Genomic DNA, 6,592 nt, shown 5'->3' with positions numbered 1-6,592 from the left:
AACTAGGCCTGCGAGAATAGGGAAGTATTCGATTCAAATTCAGATTTGGCCAATTCAGAGGACAGTGATTCAATTTGGAGATTCGGATCACTGTCCTGAATCAATTTGGCTGAGTTGGCTTTGGAAGATTCGGTGCTGATTTGGAGAGATTCAGTGATTCAGACTGGCTGGGCAGAGGCAGGCACAGCTGGGCAGCTGCATGCTCTCCCATAGCAGCTCTGGCTGTGCCTGCCTCTCCCTGGGATGGGGGAACTCACTGGACTACTGTATAAATGAGATTTAACATTTACTATTTATTTTAATGAATGCCCTATTATATATCTCCTAGGTGACTCTCAGCAGTCTCCTGGAGGTTTACACCTAATTCCTGGAGACTCCAGGGCAATCCTGGAGGGTTGGCAACCCTACAAACAGAAGCTGCTTTTTGGTCTGAAATAAACCTCTCATTTCTTTCAACAGGTTGTTTTTTCTTGTTGAGATAAGCTCAGTACATTCCCATTCCTGACCCTTATCATAGCTCAAACCACCGCTCTAATGCTATAGCATTGTTCTCTTTGAATCCCAATCACTGATAACTCTGGTGCAATTCTAGTGGCAGTAACTATAGTGGGAGGTCCCTAAGTGCCACCTACATTGCCATTTTGACATCATATTATTCAAACCTGCTTGGATTTAGCTAGGGAGAATTTTTAAAGGTAGTTTAGTACTTAAAGGTAGTCAGTGTGTTTTCCAGAAGTGTCTGTGCACCTTACAGCCATTGAAGTAAGTGGAGATCTAGGCACCAAGGTGCTTTTGAAAGTTCCACTAGATGTTTCTTTAGCTACCCAAATATCTTTAAAGTCTGTCATAAAATGATTAATTCACTGCTGGAGTCCTTTCAAAACCAGCAATATAATTATTGCTACCATTTGTGAAGCAGCACAGATATCAGCAAGGATGGGAAACTGAGGGAAAGATACTGTGTATTGTAGGCCAAAAGATAAAGTCTCATTTAGGTGAACTAACCAACCTAGACATTTTTTGTCTGCCTGCAGCCAGTTTGTGCCCATGCTCCAAACCTTTTTTTTCTAATTTCAATACACTCCTAATCTGTTTACTTTTCTCTCAGAAGTGATTCTAGATTATATTGATTTTTTTACAATTGTCCATTTTCAGTGTTTGCAAGCCCAAAATTCTATGGGCTTGTGTAGTGTAAAAGCCCAGAGAAGTTATGGAAAAGATTCCCATGGTCTTCAAAGGTAGAGGGAGGGGAATGATGCAGGACTATATCATAATATTTTAAGGTATGTCTACAAATCATAATGAAAGTGCTAAGTAGAAATACCCATGCTACATCTGTATGCGCCTTCAGGTACCTGAGAAAGTTTATACCTGGCTTAGTACAACAATTTGCCCATGCTACTGTATACTGATTCTCATAAGACCTAACTGGCCAAGGTAGACCACCACAAAAATGCAGTTATAATGCTATGAACTAGCTCATTTGGTATCAGCTTGGTTCTTTCTACATAGTACTGCGCCACATGGAAATATCTTTACTTGTTTATTTGAATTTTTTTCTGTGCATACATTTAATGCAAAAGCATAGGCCATAGGGACAAGTCTTATTTGCTGTACTCAGCAGTTTGTCTCATGTTACACTTAGGACATGCTAACTGCACTTAAAATGCAAGTGTCCAAATGTTCAAGCAGTAAGACACATGATAAATGCCATCTCAGTGTAGTGAAGCTAAGACTTTTCCAGCAAGGAGCGTATCCAAATTGTATGTCCTAACATATGTTGAGCTGAAGATAATTCAATAGGAGTGCCACTGTCTCATGACCTGCCCCCCCCCCTCCCCACACACTCACACACACCAGTAGGGGGGAGCTGGGAGCAACAAACTTGTTTGTGGCTTCCTGCCTCTATACCAGCCCCCCCTAAATATTACTGTGTGACCACTCAGAAAACTTTCTAACTCATAGTATCGTTTACTGTGATCTAAATAAAAAACACCCTAAATGCAATATGCAACAAGATCCTGGGTGTAAGGTTCAGGGATGGGAGCACAGATGTGGGCAGTTAAAAGCGATAGCTTGCATGCACAGCAGGAGCTAGCAGACAGCAATCAGTGCCTGACCCAGAGGAAGTTAAAAGCTCTCTCTGCTCCACAGGTGCTTGTGACTCTCTATCTTTTTCAATGGTCCTTATATTCCACTATTCAAACTATCATTTTTCTGAAATGTTGCTGTCTGTTAGCCATTCCTGGTAATGTGTCTCTTCTTTTTCATAACCCTGCAGAGTATTTTAAGCTCGTGCTACAAATCTTAACTCAGGTGTGGTAATATTAACACCCATGTGTAGAAATGAGTGACTGTGAATTATTGAAGACTGTCAAGATGCTCAAGAAAGCTATATTTTGTTTTCTGAATAAGAGAGGTACATTTAACTATAATGAATACAGGATTAATGACACAATGTCTGTTGACTGTTTTGGCTATTTTTTGCCTAGTTTGTTGTGTTGGGTTTTTTTTATTTTTTATATAATCCAGCAAATTAGCACACATTCCAATAGTTGTATTTGTTTTTGTTTTGATCTTAAACTGAATAAGATAGTACTAGCTCCCTAGCATATTAGTAAAGCATTGAGTTTCTCTTTAACTGGAGAAAAATGTGTTGTGCTATATATGGTTATGTTTCCCCTGCATATCACCTACACCCACCTTTTTTAAATCCTAGGGCACTTATGTACATGCATCAAGGCTGCTCCAACATGCTGCAGACTCAATTAATTGAGTTTGCTGAAGCGTGGTAATGACCCTGCTTCAGCAGAGTCCAGTGTCACATGTACCAGCGCCCCCACACTGAAAAACAGCAGCAGGGGCACTTTAGCTAAAACTTGTTTGACAAGCTTTAGTTAAAGCACCCCCACCACCATTTTTCTGTGCTGGGATGCTGATACACATGATGGTCCAGGCACTTTAATTAGAGCGGCTCTCAGAGCCACTAATTAAAGTGTCCTCCCCTCTCCCCCTAGCCTCCCAGGGCACATGTATAGATGCCCTTAGATCTGCCCATGGCCAGTAGCATTAACATTGAGAAACTTTCAAGTAAAGTCATCAAGTTGTTGATGACTAAAAAATGGCTAAGCACCCTTCTCTTGGGATCATTACTGATCTAGTTAGTTGGCATAATAATAAATGTGTTAGAAATGAATGGTCAAATTCCACTCTCATTTAATCTATTTAAATCCAGAATTCTTCTGCTGAAGGTAGTAGAATTGCTCCAGATTTATATCAATATAAATTCAATCAGAATATGACTCAGTGGGACCATCACATGAGAGAGGTGAGGGCACATTTGGCCCTAAAATTCATTTAACTCAGAACATTGCATATGGACTTTACACAGAACCAACAGAAAGCATAATGTAAAAGAGACTGCTCTGTCTGCAACCAAATCCAGCAATAACATGTGGTCTTCTTATTGTATCTCCTACCTGACAACTAGTTGTGCTTATTGCCAATTTACAAAGGATTTGTATATGCCAAGTTTCTGGCCCAGTATTACCTTAAACATGACTACATCTAACTTCAAATCTGGAAATAATATATGGAATTTTAACATAACCCCTGGACATTCACCTATGTCACAGAGCCATCTATAATTCAATCTGACTGGCAGTCTGCAGAAAGTCCAAAGCAGCAATGACAAGGTCAAGCTTAATGTATGCAATAGAGAGTAGGGAGGGAGGAACTAGATGGCACAAATCCTAACTATATTATGGATCTGATTCAGCAAGTATTTACTACCATTGACTTCAGTGAGTTTTGCGTTTGACTCTATACCTGGATCCCAGCCAGAGATTCTTTACTCCCTCCATGGTCTCCAAAAGTATATATTAAAATGAGAGGAAACTGGATATATAATGTGTGGGAATATTACACATTTTCCCATATTTGGAACAGACAATGGTTTCTAAAATGACAGCTGTTGTAAAAATCTAAATTTTTCTGGTGACCTCAAAACATTTAGACTGTACAAATATATACTAATTACCATAGCTTTGGCTGTATCGGTGCAATATGTACAGGTAAGGTTTTGAGGCACCCCCTGAGAAATAAACATGACAGCCTAAATTCAGGGATACTAAACACCACTTTGCCTTTAGATGGCCCAGTAGCACTTACACTCCTAAAAGGCAGGGAAGGAGGGAGATTAGAACCTGCACAATTTAATCAGTTTCATCATTCTCATCTACATAGCAATAAATCAGATAAACTGATAATTCTGTCAATTCACTATTTAGACTTAACATCCAAGACAAGTGCATGCTTCTGTATGAGAAATATAGTAGCTTGCATCAAGAGTTGCCTATAAATGATTTACAAAGGGTCAGCTCTGTATCATACTAGCATAGTTATGTGAGAGAGACAGTGCATACCAACAAAGGAGTTTCTCACAAGTGCAGCTATATTCCCCGTCTTGAATGACATAAATGAAAATTACAGAAGTGCTGGTTTGACAACAAAGCTATGTTTATGCCAAGGGCTTTTCTGGCATAGCTATGCCAAAAAAAATTGTGGTGCAAAGTTAGCCTGAGCCACCCTAAGACAGAAGCTGAACAAATCTGAGCCAAGTTACAGTGTGCCTGAAAACCTCACAATGTTTGAAGGTTTTTCTCTGCATTTCCTCATTGGGCTGTGGACTACATATGGAATGCAAAGCCAATGGGCAGACATTCAGATGTACTATAATTAGTCTGAACTATTTCCCTTCAGGCAGAATGCAGGGTAAAGATGAACCTTGTAGACTAACTGAATCAGATGCATATGCTTTTTATGAACAAGAGCACAGAAGTGAGCACAGTCCTGCACATAGGAAGAAACAATCCCATGCACCAGTACAGGATGGGGACTGACTGGCTAGGCATCAGTTCTGCAGAAAAGGACCTGAAGGTTACAGTGGACAAAAAGCTGAATATGAGCCAACAGTGTGCTCTTGTTATAAAGAAGGCTAATGGTATTCTGGGCTGCATTGGCAGGAGTATTGCCAGCAGGCCCGTGTAAGTGCTTACTCCCCTCTATTCAGCGCTGGTGAGGTCACATGTGGACTAATGTCCAGTTTGGGGCCCCTCACTACAGAAAGGATGTGGATAAATTAGAGGGAGTCCAGCGGAAGGCCATAAAAATGGTTACAGGGCTAGGGACCATGACTTCTGAAGAAAGGCTGAGGGAACTGGGCTTATTTAGTTTAGAGAAGAGAATTTAATAGCAGCCTTCAAGTACCTGAAGGGGGGTTCCAAAGGGATGGAGCTGGACTGTTCTCAGTGGTGGCAGATGACAGAACAGGGAGAATGGTTTCAAGTTGCAGCAAGGGAAGTTTAGGTTAGATATTAGGAAAATCTCTCTCACTAGGAGGGTAGTAAAATAGTGGAACAGGTTACCCAGAAGCAAAGCCTTGGCGGAGATGATCTAGTTGGGGATGGTTCTGCTTTGAGCAGGGGGTTGGACTCAATGACCTCCCAAGATCCCATCCAATCCTAATTTTCTATGACTGTGATTCTTTTTTGCCAAAGATTATGCATTTCTGATTCAGTTAGTCCATGAAGGTGTCTCCTACCCTGCCTCCTGTCTGATTTCTAACACAGCTAACTACTTCTGTGTTCCAGAAGAAAATATTCTCCCCTTAAAACTGAGAGGCTTCTTAAAATTATGTCCATTTTATCATATTTTTAGGTTTGCAAGTATTGGTGGGAAAAGTTCAGAACTGTTAAAACATGTTTCCCTTGGCTTCAGACTGATACTTTTCTTCAACACTAAAATAGCATTCATTTCACTTGCATATAAAGCAAGTGTACTATTAAGGTAGGATGATTGGGCTCCAAGGGTAGTAGTTAATGGCTGGATGTCTAGTTAGTAGACAATATCAAATGGAGTGTCCCAGGGGTTGGTCCTGGGACAGTTTTATTCAATATCTTTATCAGTGACCTGTCAAATGATATAGAGTGTACCCTCAGCAAGTTTGCAGATGACACTGAGCTGTGGGGAGTAGTAGATATGCTGGATGGCAGGGCTAGGATTCATAGAGACCAAACAAAATGGAGGATTGGACCAAAAGAAATCTCATGATTCATAGATATAGGGTCAGAAGGGAACTTGTAGACCTTCTAGTCCAACCCCCTGCTCTGGGCAGGAGAGAAAACTGGGCTCAAATGACCCCAGCCAGGTAAACATTGAGTCTCCTCTTAAAGACCCCCAGGGTAGGAGCCATTACTACTTACCTTGGAAATTGGCTCCAGATCCTAGCCACCCTGACTGTGAAGTAGTGCCTTCAGATGTCTAGTCTAAACCTACTCTCTAGCAACTTATGGCTGTTATTCCTTGTTACTCCGGGAGGCGCTTGGGGGAACAAGGTCTCTCCCAAACCCTGCTGGTCCCCCCTAGTAAGTTTATAAACGGCCACCAGGTACCCCCTCAGCCTTCTCTTGCAAAGGCTGAACAGGTTAAGGTCTCATAGCTCTCCTCATAGGGTCTGGCCTGCTGTCCCTGGATCATGTGAGTGGCCCTCCTTTGGACCCTGTCTATGCTGTCCACATCCCTCCTGAAGTGT

At 41.4% G+C, this 6,592-nt stretch overlaps 1 long non-coding RNA gene across 1 annotated transcript in view; it reads right to left on the bottom strand.

Moving 5' to 3' along the window:
• Nucleotides 1–4,939, bottom strand: part of LOC109316118 — a 9,508-nt gene extending 4,569 nt beyond the window's left edge. The window contains exon 1 of the long non-coding RNA XR_002102704.1: nucleotides 4,848–4,939. This is a non-coding gene — a long non-coding RNA (uncharacterized LOC109316118). The remainder of the gene's footprint in view (nucleotides 1–4,847) is intronic.
• Nucleotides 4,940–6,592: the final 1,653 nt, after the last annotated feature.

This window comes from Crocodylus porosus, unplaced genomic scaffold (assembly GCF_001723895.1).
Source record: "Crocodylus porosus isolate Cpor-Errol unplaced genomic scaffold, CroPor_comp1, whole genome shotgun sequence".
Taxonomy (NCBI): Eukaryota; Metazoa; Chordata; order Crocodylia; family Crocodylidae; genus Crocodylus; species Crocodylus porosus.
Note: the sequence above shows the minus strand (reverse complement) of the source record. Positions and strands in the feature narration are given on the sequence as shown.